Source organism: Xenopus tropicalis, chromosome 2, assembly GCF_000004195.4.
Source record: "Xenopus tropicalis strain Nigerian chromosome 2, UCB_Xtro_10.0, whole genome shotgun sequence".
In the NCBI taxonomy this organism is placed as follows: Eukaryota; Metazoa; Chordata; class Amphibia; order Anura; family Pipidae; genus Xenopus; species Xenopus tropicalis.
Genome location: NC_030678.2, coordinates 22867118 through 22881545, shown reverse-complemented (window position 1 = coordinate 22881545; position 14428 = coordinate 22867118).

Here is a 14428-nt window from a genome sequence, read left to right as displayed (position 1 = left end):
ATTTGATTAAAATGGAGTCAATGGGAGACAGGCTTTCCGTAATTCAGAGCTTTCTGGATAATGGGTTTCCGGATAAGGGATCCCATACCTGTACCAATTTACCAGTACCAGCATCTACAGTATGGCTAGGTATTTCAGAAATGGCGATCCAAATTATGGAAAGACCTTTTATCTGGAGGGTTCAAAGCATGTCATAGTGAAGATCCCATACATCTGCTGTTTAACGGTACAAGGGACGCTATACTGCGTGCATATGACAAACTTTCACATTGTTCTAATGATTTCAAACACAATTTATTTGTTCTTATGCAACACAAGCAAGCGACGTCCTGTCCAAAGGCAGCCATAGGAGAGCCCTGAGCTGGCAGCATTAAGGGATATACCTGCATGAGGGCAGGTGGGGTAATTAGCAGCTTAATCATCTTGATGGCACCATCTGTGCTGCCGATACAGAGACCCCTTATACACGCAGCCTGCTAGTGGCACTGAGTGGCGGAGCTGCCGACAGAGAGAGCAGGCAGGGGAAAGTGCTTCCATGCTAAGGGAACAGAGAGCTGTGCTGCCATCTGTTGGATGCAACATAAATCAGCCTCCCCTGCTGCCATTCCTCTCTGTAATACAAAGTGCATGTTTGACAATTGAATAATAAAAGACACTTCCATTTAGTGCAGCATAAAATAAATATATATATTCCTTTATAATGTATAATCGCTTTGTGATGCACCTCCTGTCTTTCATTCTGGCCTGTAAAAATGCATTTCTATTAGTAAAAGCCTGTTGCTGGAGGGATGCTTCGGGAAAACTTGCAAAGCCGAGATCAACACTGGGACCATTTAGGGGCCCATTTATTATGGTATGTAAAAAACATTGATAAAATTTGCCACACGCCAGTGTCATTTTTTTACATGGTTTTTTTTCCACCAGTTAAATAATAATTCACCATTTATTTTACACAAGCTTTTTACACATTTTCTTCTGCGAATTTCATTTTACACAGCATAATAAATAGGCCCCTAAGTTTATAGTTACCCTTTAAATTCCTACTGATGCATCTAATGTCAGAATCATTAAAAAAAATAAACCTTGAAACCCTCCAAAAACCATTTGCAAGCCAAATTCCCCAGTCACACAATGGGGTTCCATAGTTTCAAGTCGTCTGATCCACTTTGCCGGAGGAGTTCTTTTGTTCTGTTACCTTCACGCCTGAATTGCTTCACTCCATTAATGCCTTGAAATTTCAGTTGGTTACCTCCCATGGCCGAACTGGACAAAATGATTGATCTAATGGCAGACGTGGGTTCCCAGATACATTCTCAGACACTAAATGTTTGTCCAACATGTAATTTGCCACAAGGGCATTTAAGCTGGCCACACACGTGGCGATTTTCTATCTTTCGTGCAACCAAGATTGTTCCAACCCTCCACTGACGTTCAGGGCTGAATCGTCAGATATGGAGGTAGAAACAATAGGATTTCTACCTCCTTCTGCCGATTCAGCCATGAACACAGCCTCCTGCAGTATCGGTCGCCTCACCGACTTGCCATACACGCACTGAATATTGTACGAAACGAGGTTTCCTACGTTATTATCGGTGCGTGTATGGCCACCTTTAGTTACAATTGCAACACAGGTATGTTCCTGTCTTATGGAGCAAAGAAGTATTAGTCCCTGTATAGAGCCCTCCAATGAGCCTACTTGACTGATTGGGCAGATATTGATTGGGCAGGTTTGGTTTTGCTATTGGATCGATGACTGGATCTGTGCGCTCCTGTGGTCCTCAATCTGATGGCCTGCAGAGTAGCAATTATGATCTGGTTCTTTTAATGATCGTTCAATGTATGGCCACCTTTAGTCTCATTTCACTAGTAGAAAACCCCTTTATATGCCATGCAGGACACTTGTTCTTAAGGGTGAAGACACACTGAGCTACTAGTAGCAGATACTTTTTCACAGCTACTAAATACCAGAAAATACCCTGCCATAGACAATACTGAGAATTGCCTCTGCTAAACACACGTAGAGATAATTATCAGTAAATGATCAGCATTGTCTTCTTTAGTAGTCACGACAAGTATCTGCTGCTAGTAGCACTGTGTGTCTTCACCCTTATACTACTTTTACTCTTTAATACTAAGTATTAATTTGCAAGGGCCAGTTATTGCTAATGTACAGTACTCCGAGATCTGAGTACTAATTAATGGGGTGATGGAATAAAAGGCACTAAGTTTGCCCAGGAGCTGTAACCCATAGCAACCAAACAGCAGGAAGAATTTACAGGTCATCCATTTAATCTTATTGGTTGTTATGGGTTACTGCTCCTGGGCAAACTTAATGCCTTTTATTACATATGGGGGTAAGAGTGTTAAAGGGGTGGTTCACCTTTAAGCTAACTTTTAGTATGTTACAGAATTTAACAATTTCCAATTGGTCTTCTATTATTTCTTTTTTATTGTTTTTTTAATTATTTGCCTTCTTCTTCTAACTCTTATTGACCCCAGCAGCCTCTTTGAGGCTACAATTTTATTGTTGCTTTTAATAACGTATTCTTCTATTCAGGTCCTCTACTATTTATTTTCCAGTCTCTCATTCAAACTGCTCCCTGGTTGCTAAGGTAATTTAGATCCAGAGCAACCAGATAGCTGCTGAAACTCCAAGCTGGAGAGCTGCTAAACAAACAGTGAAATAACTCAAAAAAAACCTACAAATAATAAAAAATGAAGACCAATTGCAAATTGTCTCAGGATATCACTGTGTCTCTAACATGTGGCTTTTAGTAACTTGCTGATACCTCTGTATAAAGTTTCAGCATCCTTTAACAGGATAACCTGTGTTCTCCATGGAATTTGTAGATTGTAAGCTCTTTTGGGCAGGGCTCTCTTCACCTCTTGTATCAGTTATTGATTGCTTTATATGTTACTCTGTATGTCCAATGTATGAAACCCATGTATGAAACCCACTTATTGTACAGCGCTGCGGAATATGTTGGCGCTTTATAAATAAATGTTAATGTAATGTAATGTAATAATGGACTGAAGACTGGCAGTTACTGTATTGTTCCCATAACTTTTAGCTGCTTTCAGTATTTTAGATTTTCTTTTATGAAAGAAAGACAACCAACCCCCCCCCTCCCCCCCATGTCATTTATTGTGTTCCAGCCACTTTCATCCAATTTCTCCAGGGCAGTTTTGTCTACTGAAGTTATTTCAAGTAACTAACACTTTTTGGACAATATTAAAAAAGTAAAACAACTAAGAGTTTTCAGAAAAAAACCTTTCACACAATTTCTTTTTACCTACTGTGCTGATGAATGTAACAATGAAGCTACGTACGATTTCCATAAGTGTAGCTTTAAAACACAAAAGCAATTGGGAGGCATATGTTTGTGTATGCCAGGGGGACACGCTCCAGCCCAAGGGAAGCAGATGTTCAGTTCTTGGGGTTTGGGGAATGGGTGACATAAGTTTACTTAAAGGGAAACCATCAGCACTTTCTTTCTTATGTTGTCTGGATCCTGTTTAGTTATAATACATGCATGAATTCTGTATCTACATATGGTGTCCCTGTCTGTTCCTTAACTTGTTATTCTCCCCACTCTGCTATGGAATTCTTTGGTGCTTTCTAAGGAAAAGTTTTTTCAGAACTCTTTCTATAAGGAAATTCCCATGGTGCCATAGATAGTTTCTTTGTATGGACCCCGAGCAAAGCCAGGAGTTGGCCCTGTTATAGGGTGAAGACACACAAAGCTACTTAGTAGCAGCTACTTGGCATGGCTACTAAACACCAGAAAATCCCCTGCCATAGACAATACTGAGAATTGCCTCTGCTAAAACACACGTAGAGACAGTTATCAGTACATGATCAGCATTGTCTGTTTTAGTAGCCATGACAAGTAGCTGCTACTAGTAGTGTGTCTTCATCCATAAAGAGTGCCATCTACAGCTCCAGTTATGTACTAGCATGCCCCCAGCACCCACTTCCTGTTTCTTGTACAGGAATGGGATCCCTTATCCGGAAACCCATTATCCAGAAAGTTCAGAATTACGGTAGGGCCATCTCCCATAGACTCCATTATAAGCAAATAATTCTAATTTTTAAAAACAATTTCCTTTTTCTCTGTAATAATAAAACAGTACCTGTACTTGATCCCAACTAAGATATAATTACCCCTTATTGGGGGCAGAACAGCCCTATTGGGTTTATTTAATGGTTAAATGATTCCCTTTTCTCTGTAATAATAAAACAGTACCTGTACTTGATCCCAACTAAGATATAATTACCCCTTATTGGGGGCAGAACAGCCCTATTGGGTTTATTTAATGGTTAAATGATTCCCTTTTCTCTGTAATAATAAAACAGTACCTGTACTTGATCCCAACTAAGATATAATTACCCCTTATTGGGGGCAGAACAGCCCTATTGGGTTTATTTAATGGTTAAATGATTCCCTTTTCTCTGTAATAATAAAACAGTACCGGTACTTGATCCCAACTAAGATATAATTACCCCTTATTGGGGGCAGAACAATCCTATTGGGTTTATTTAATGGTTAAATGATTTCCCTTTTCTCTGTAATAATAAAACAGTACCTGTACTTGATCCCAACTAAGATATAATTACCCCTTATTGGGGCAGAACAGCCCTATTGGGTTTATTTAATGGTTAAATGATTCCCTTTTCTCTGTAATAATAAAACAGTACCTGTACTTGATCCCAACTAAGATATAATTATCCCTTATTGGGGGCAGAACACACCTATTGGGTTTTAATGATGTCCAAATGATTTTTTTGTAGACTTAAGGTATGGAGATCCAAATTACAGAAAGATCCCGTACCCTGAAAGCCCCAGGTCCCGAGCATTCTGGATAACAGGTCCTATACCTGTAATATAAATATAACTTTTTATTATTTTTTCCAAGTAATTTCTTTTTTTTCTTCTTCACTTCAATTGCCACCCATGCCCACATTTACCTTCAAGTAAAGGTGGCCATATATAGTAAGATCCACTCGTTTGGGGAGAATCTTCTCCCGATATGCCGACTCAAGGTGGGCGATATCGGGCTAATTTGATCATTTGGCCCTGGGGTAAACGATAGAATTACAAAGGCGGGCATAGGGGCTGTTGGACCGCGTCAATGAGCCAATGCAGTCCCTGATTCATCGAAAAGTCCAGCTGAAATAAAATAAAAAGTTTTCCCTTTCCCTGCACACTTAACAGCACCGAAAGCTTTGCTTCATTTAGATTCAGTGATTTTTCTGCTTCTTTAAATTCATATTCTCTGAGTTTTGGAATTGTTGCTCGCGGCTCTGGGGTAATTTGTTTGTATGTACTTTTAGAAAGAGCCCACGGAAAGATAGCGGCGCACAAGATAAATTCTGCGCAGACAGATGCTTTCCCTCTTTGCATTGTCGAATCCCCACACTGCGGGCTTTACTAATTAATCTAACTCCCCCTCCTCTGGATTTAACAGCTGCTATTTAATTTAGCTTTGCCACTGCTCAAAGCAATTTGAAAACATATTCTATTGCTATGATCTGAGGGAGGCACGCGTTTTGTCTTAAGCACGTTATGATCTGAAGTGGAAACATACAAAGCACAGTAGCATTTATCCCTCTGAGTGGGAAATAATTGCACCTTTCTGTTATACCTACAGATAGAGATAGTCTAAAGCTGGCCATACATAAAAAGATCTGGTCATTCAGCGACCTTGCCAAACATCACATTGACATTACATTCTCCCCACGGGATTTTAACGAAGAAGGAAAGGTAAAAACTAAGTAAGCTTTATCAGAAAGGTCTATGTCAGTGCTGTCCAACTTCTGCGGTGCCGAGGGCCGGAATTTCTCTAGCATACATGGTGGAGGGCCGCTAATGGAAGCCAGTCTTGGCCACTCCCCTTTTTTGAAACACACCCACTTCAAACCACACCCATTTTATCACAATGGTGGTAGTGCAGCAAAAACCCAAATGCTTGGTCCTCACTGCAGGGATATCAACAGTTATTCATATATGAAAGAATTATATTATGTCATATTAAGACACACCCTTAAATCCATATGCCTCCTCCCCTGTGGATAGCAAAGCAAACCCCCAGCAACATAATTACACACCTTAGGGACCATGTAATGGCTGTTTCCAACTACTAACAAACTCCCAGAAGAAACCCCTGCCAGGTTCACCTCTCGCAGGCAGAGTATGGCACACACAGGCAGCACTCTGCCTCCCTTATGCTTCCTGTATGTGCCATACTCAGCCTGCCCTATGCTGCCTGTGTGTGCCATACTCAGCCTGCTCTATGCTGCCTGTGTGTGCCATACTCAGCCTGCCCTATGCTGCCTGTGTGTGCCATACTCTGCCTGCCCTTAGCTGCCTGTGTGTGCCATACTCAGCCTGCCCTATGCTGCCTGTGTGTTCCATACCCTCCCTGCCCTATGCCCGCGGGCCGCCAGTTGGACAGCACTGGTCTATGTAAATACAGCCATAACCACTCACAGAAACGCTGCACTGAGTCCTCTATCAAAAGAAACACAGGATTTCTTGTCTTCTTTTGTGTAAACATGTTCTACCATATCAGACTTCCTCTCTCAGAAAAATCTTTCATTCCTAGGGCTGGAGTCTGCGCAGCTCTCTTCTCTCGCCCTTCTACTACTCCCCGGTCCCATAACAATTCACTCCCCCTCCCTTAGGAATGTGTGATATGAGCTACCAACGGCCAGAGCTGCAGCAGGAAGCTATGAAGACCAAGCTAAAATGGCAGCTGCTATCCTAAACAAACCGAGGTAGCTTCTAGGGCTGTTTACTCAGGTATGGTAAAGCTTTCTGCAGAATAAATATAGTGTTCTAGGTGGCACAAATGAGGTGAATCTATTGGCAGTAAAATGCCAAAATAACTTTCCATCTTGTTTAAAGGGGTTGTTCGCCTTTTAAATTATCTTTTAGTATTACTTAGAGAGAGATATTTTGAGACAATTTGCAGCTCTCCAGTGTGGAATTTCAGCAGCTATCCGGTTGCTAAGGTTTAATTTAACCTAGCAACCAGGCAGTGGTTTGAAACAGAGACAGGACTATGAATAGAGGAGGGCTTAAATAGAAAGATAAGTAATAAAATGTAACAATAACAATAAAATTGAAGCCTCACAGAGCAATAGGTTTTTGGCTGCTGGGGTCAGTGACCCCCATTTGGAAGCTAGAACATGTCATGCTAAAAGTTAACCTAAGGGAGAACCACCCCTTTAAAACCCCTTTAAGACCATCAGAAGCTTTCATCAGCCTGTTTATGGCTACCTTTATATTGTAAGGGAGACAGAGCCTAGCAGGCAGGTGTGTACCTTAGCACTCCTCCCATATTTAGACACCACAGTTCCCTGAAAAAGGATGCATTTTTGGGCAGACTGGGAATGTTTTGGGTGTACAAGCAGGTAAGATTGGGGTGGGGAGGCTTTTTTAAGGAAAGTAAACTTTGCCCCTCCAGTTGCAACTGCAACTCCCACCACTTAACCTACGCCCGCGTTTGTTTCCCCTTTGCTGAACTTAATGACATTGGATTAACCTGAGAAAATTTCTATATCTGGCCCCAAATTGTGCCAAAGTCATAGCAAATAAATGACAGCCATGGCAGCAATAAAACTGCACATACGTACGAAATGGGATTATAGCTTAAAAACAATTTGGAGACTTTCTTAAAGTTCCACTACGGAGTAACTAAGTACCTAAAGAAGAATAAATCACATAATCATAGATTAAACTTAGACTGGACATTTAGGGCCAGTTTAGAATGATTTCCCTGTACTGGGCTAGGGTTGCCACCGGTCCAGTTTTGAACCAGACAGTCCTGTTTTGCAAGGGGCTGTCAGGTTGCGAGGGGGCAGAATCCACCCAGTCAGACACGTTACCACCACCCCCAATGTCATCAAATATGAAATATCATAGCTCCACTACTGCCAGACAGATGCCAGACTACATTGACCAATACAGTGGCACTTACATCTTTTGACAGCTATTGAAGTTTCAGGTCCCAGCTACCCCCAGCACAACACGTTGCAGCTTTGGGCAAGTTGGATGACTTGGACATCACACTTGGGACTCTGGGTAAAAACTCAGGGTAAAAACAGACATTATGGGGGAGATATATCAAGACATGAACGCTCGGAGTGTTCATCCGAATGCTCCAAGCATGTTTACGATGATTTTTTTGTGCCCGCGCGACTTTTTCGAACGCCTGCGTGACTTTTCGGGCGCTTGCACGAAAAATTCGGAAAGGCTCTGCCGCTGTTTACAATCGTTCGGTGCGAAAACTTTGTGACTTTCAGATCACCAATACGATATTATTGTGACTAATACGATTTTTTCTTAAGCATTTTCGTGATATTTGCGATCTTCAGAAATGTTCGTTTCCAATCCGAATTTTTCCCATTCGGGATTCGAACTCGTGTTTTGATAAATCTGCCCCTATGTGTCCGTTATTTATATAAAGGAAAACCTATGACCATTCTCCTGTCAGTAGTTGCTGGGAGTTGTACTTTAAAAACAGCTAAGGGGCAGCAGTTGGTTGGGAAACACTGATACAATGTGCTATTTTTGCCCCCCCCTTGACACACAACGTCACTATGGGGCATATTTTTTATGCTTTGTAAAAAACGGCGAGAAAATTCACCAAACATCGCCAGGCTTCGCTGTGTAAAAAATTGTCATACTTATTTTACGCGTTTTTTCTTCCACTGGAACTTGTAAAGTAACGGCGTAAAATCTGGCATTCAGACAGCGATGATCTCCATTAATTTTACACAGCTTTTTACGCTGTTTTCTCAGCGAATTTGTTTTACACAGCTTAATGTATATGCCCCTAAGTAACCAAGTTCTGTAACAAGGCATCACACAATTACTGCGTTCACATCATCTGTTAAAGCCACCAGTGTACAGAATTGTCCCAACATCCCAGTGCAATGCATTGTGGGTTAAGTAGTTCCTGAATGCTGTCTGTAAGCTGTGGAGAAGTTGTTAAACAGAAGAACTGTTTTGCAGCTGGATTTCAGCATATAAAAATGGTATTTATTCATACTTTTTGAAGAGATTACTGTGATAGTTATATTAGAGGTTTCTATGTTGTGTGGGTCTCTTTAAATTTTGGATTGGAAACCTTCAAGCAGTTACAATGCACCAACCATAAGAGCAGAACATATGTTTAATAGTCATACAAGCCTTGTGAACTACATGTATTGTTAATGTTTTCTGCATTGTTTTGCTCCACGGTATCGCAATAGTTACAGCCTTCAGCTGACTGTGCTCAAGTCATAATTTGCCTTGGAAATTCAGTGCCAGCGGAGGCGCAGTTATTGTGGGCAGAGCTCATGTATTCATAAGAATTCAGGAAAATTAAACTGTAAATGACCAACAAATGGATCATTTCATAATCTCATTACTAATGTATCAGTATTATACGATGCCCCTGCCTTTGCAATGAGAGCCTCCTCCACGGGGAGTGCAATCTAATTCTGAGTGCCACGGGAATCATCCATTTCTCCAAGTTACGGAAGAGACAGCGCTGGCACTGCCTGCCTGGTCCGACTGAGAAAAAGGCTTTGTACAAAGGCTCTGTCTGGAACAAAAGGCATATTTGATAAAGACAAAGAGAAACAGTCCACACATAATACCCAAATGCACCCTATTATTTCGGAAACTGTCAAAGCAAATAGGAAAAAATCTAGAACGTTTTTAGATCAAATTAACATTTCTGTAAATGATCTGGTGGCTAATAGTGATGATTAGAAATATTACCTTATTTCAAAATTCTAATGTTTTGGCAGCTTCCAACTAATTCATGAATTTGTGGCTGAAAATCATTGGTGAAACCTGTCAAAAACAAAACAGAGATTTATATGGTCTGTGGGCAGAATGGGGCATCCGCTTGATTAGCGCAGGCCGAGTGCAGGAAGAGTGGCAATAATGCTGAGGCTAAGGATAAAATGTAAAAATAAAGTGTTAGTATTTACCGAACCAAGAGAATCGATAGCATTATCATTGTGTCAGATATTTTTATCCATTAAGAATGTCCTTCTATACACACTGCATTGCCCTTGCAGCTAACCCCATTGATACTCAATTATAGGTATGGGATTCATTATCCAGAAATCTAATAACCCCTTATCTGGAAACCTATTATCCAGAAAGCTGTGAATTACAGGAAGGCCATCTCCCATAGACTCCATTAAAATCAAATAATTCACTTTTTTAAAAACGATTTTCTCTGTAGTAATAAAACATCCTTATTGGAGGCAGAACAATCCGATTGGGTTTATTTAATATTTACATTATGTTTTAGTACTCTTAGGAGGAGATTTACTAATCCACGAACGGTCCAAAGGTGTTTGAATTCGTTTTTTTGTAATGATCGGTATATTTTTGCGACTTCTTCGCCGCCGTCCAATACGACTTTTTCCCTTTCGGGAAAACAAAAAGGAACACCAAAAGCAAGTGCTGATGCATCAGCTGATGCAACATGGGGAAGCATGTGCATCAGCACTTGCTTCCCCATGTTGTGTTTCACTTCCCCCCCCCATATACTTGGCCAAAGGGCTCCCCTCATCCCTTTCCCTTCCCTATTGCTATTATTCACCGTATATCTGCACTCCTCCATACATACATCACTCACATCAGTATTTTTCACTTCCTCACAATTTGAACAGTCGTATACAACAATGTTTTATAATAACTTGCTTGTCTCTGTGTTTTTAGTTTTTTTGCGCCTATTCTACATTACCCGATGAAGCAGGAAATGCCTGCGAAACGCGTAGCAATATTGTTGTGAATAAATTATTACTGAAAATTACCACTTTTGTTGGTGTCTGTCTGGAGGAGGTAAGTTTACTACTACCTCCTCTGAATTACCCATTGGGTTTTTAAGTGTTTTTAGCTAATTTTATCTTTTTGGCGCCTCTGTTTTGTCTTATTATTATTTTCCCTGTCGGGATTTGGATTCGTGGATTAGTAAATCTGCCCCTAAGGTATGGAGATCCAAATTATAGAAATTATAGACCACTTATCCGGAAAACCCCAGGTCCCGAGCATTCTGTATAACAGGTCCCATACTTGTAGATAATTATGGGAAGGTCATCTCTCATAGACTCCCAACTAAGATATAAATAATCCTTATTGGGACAGAACAGTCCTATTGGGGTTATTTAATGGTTAAATGATTCCCTTTTCTCTGTAATAATAAAACAGTACCTGTACTTGATCCCAACTAAGATATAATTACCCCTTATTGGGGGCAGAACAGCCCTATTGGGTTTATTTAATGGTTAAATGATTCCCTTTTCTCTGTAATAATAAAACAGTACCTGTACTTGATCCCAACTAAGATATAATTACCCCTTATTGGGGCAGAACAGCCCTATTGGGTTTATTTAATGGTTAAATGATTCCCTTTTCTCTGTAATAATAAAACAGTACCTTGTACTTGATCCCAACTAAAATGTAATTACCCCTAACAATCCTATTGGGTTTATTTAATGTTTAAATAATGTTTAAGTAGACTTAAGTTACGGATCTCCAAATTACAGAAAGATCCCTTATCCCGAAAACACCAGGTCCCGAGCATTCTGGAGGTCCCATACCTGTGTATAGCTCTCAACAGAGCTTTAGCTAATTATTATGACTAACAAGCTGGAAAGTCCCACAAAATATAAAGAAAAATATACAGGTAGGGGATCCCTTATTCTAAAACCCGTTATCTAGAAAGCTCCGAATTAAGGAAAGCCTGTCTCCCATAAACTCTATTTTAATCAAATAATTCAGATTTTTAAAATTGATTTCCTTTTTATCTGTAATAATAAAACAGTACCTGTACTTGATCCCAACTAAGATATAATTACCCCTTATTGGGGGCAGAACAGCCCTATTGGGTTTATTTAATGGTTAAATGATTCCCTTTTCTCTGTAATAATAAAACAGTACCTGTACTTGATCCCAACTAAGATATAATTACCCCTTATTGGGGGCAGAACAGCCCTATTGGGTTTATTTAATGGTTAAATGATTCCCTTTTCTCTGTAATAATAAAACAGTGCCTTGTACTTGATCCCAACTAAGATATAATTACCCCTTATTGGGGGCAGAACAGCCCTATTGGGTTTATTTAATGGTTAAATGATTCCCTTTTCTCTGTAATAATAAAACAGTACCTGTACTTGATCCCAACTAAGATATAATTACCCCTTATTGGGGCAGAACAGTCCTATTGGGTTTATTTAATGGTTAAATGATTCCCTTTTCTCTGTAATAATAAAACAGTACCTGTACTTGATCCCAACTAAGATATAATTACCCCTTATTGGGGGCAGAACAGTCCTATTGGGTTTATTTAATGGTTAAATGATTCCCTTTTCTCTGTAATAATAAAACAGTACCTGTACTTGATCCCAACTAAGATATAATTACCCCTTATTGGGGGCAGAACAGCCCTATTGGGTTTATTTCATGGTTAAATGATTCCCTTTTCTCTGTAATAATAAAACAGTACCTTGTACTTGATTCCAACTAAGATATAATTAATCCTTGTTGCATGCAAAACAATCCTATTGGGTTTAATTAATTACTATGTGATTTTTTAGTAGACTTAAGGTATGGAGATCCAATTTACGGAAAGACCTCTTATCCAGAATACCCTTGGTCCCGAGCATTCTGGATGATGGGTCCCATACCTGTATTTTGAAATTAGTTTACCAGTGTAAAATCATATAACTGAAATTATTTTTTTTGTATAATTTGTATTCATTTAATAAATACATTCAATAAATTAAGTAAAATAAATTAAATTTAATGCAATTAATCTTTAGGTAGTATTAAATTATATTCATATGTAATATTAAAGATTTGTTTTAATATTCATTTTTCATTTCATTAACATTGAGATCCCTGAAAATTCTCAATATTCTTTTGTTTACAAAGACCCTCTAGAAGCAATATGGCATAATCATTTCTGGAAGATTTTGTTGCATATTTCCTTCTATATTTTCTGTCTTTGTGAGGTTCCATCAGAATGCATTTTAATGGCTCTTAATTAGGCAGACAGTTACCCAGTTAATTCCACCCAAATTTCATTCCCGTAATTGATTTGGAATCGTGAGTATTCTTTGCACAAAGGGAAAGGAAGCAAATACAATTGAAATTCCACATCCAGTAGAAAAGTTTGCTAATTAGCAGATGCGTGGCATTTCCCTGTAATGGCTCTGCTGGATGAGTGTTACCAAGGGAAAGGTGTAATAAAACACAGAGCCACGTAGAGAATCGCTGCGAAAAATGATGGGGGAACCATATGGGCACCGCATGCATAGATGCAAATTGTCTCTGTTAACAGTGTGTTCCCTCCCATTCCCGATAGTGGTTCATAGGAGATGGAAAGATTACTGAGCATTGCAGAGCAAGATTTGCCAACTGCCAAGTACGAAACAAGGGAGAATTCAGCCGAGTTTGCCAGAAAACTTAAACACTTTCAACTCTATATTCTATTGTTAACCCGTTTGGTAGCAATATTTACCCACAGCTACTAACAGCAGAACATGGGTTGCGCTAAAGTTACCCCTTATATTTAGGTGGGGTGGGGAAGCGTTGGTTTCCCAATTTATAATGAACCAAATTATATAACCTTTATGAAACCAATTAAAGCATTCCCCTAGTAGTTTAAGGCCACTTTGCATGACAAAATAGATAAGACCACATATCAGATTTTATTTAAATATCCTTAAAAAGTACTTTCATTTCCCATAAAAACATGCAAAAGATGATACAAGTGGGGCCTCCATAATGCCGACAATGTGCTTCCAATTAGTGATAAAATAGAAGTACAGGTATGGGATCCCTTATCCAGAAACCCATTATCTAGAAAATTCCAAATTACGGGAAGGCCATCTCTCCAGACTCCGTTATAAGCAAATAATTCTAATTTTTAAAAATGATTTCCATTTTCTCTGTAGTAATAAAACAGAACCTTGTACTTGATCCCAACTAAGATATAATTACCCCTAATTGGGGGCAGAACAGTCCTATTGGGTTTATTTAATGGTTAAATGATTCCCTTTTCTCTGTAATAATAAAACAGTAACTGTACTTGATCCCAACTAAGATATAATTACCCCTTATTGGGGGCAGAACAGCCCTATTGGGTTTATTTAATGGTTAAATGATTCCCTTTTCTCTGTAATAATAAAACAGTACCTGTACTTGATCCCAACTAAGATATAATTACCCCTTATTGGGGGCAGAACAGCCCTATTGGGTTTATTTAATGGTTAAATGATTCCCTTTTCTCTGTAATAATAAAACAGTACCTGTACTTGATCCCAACTAAGATATAATTACCCCTTATTGGGGGCAGAACAGACCTATTGGGTTTATTTAATGGTTAAATGATTCCCTTTTCTCTGTAATAATAA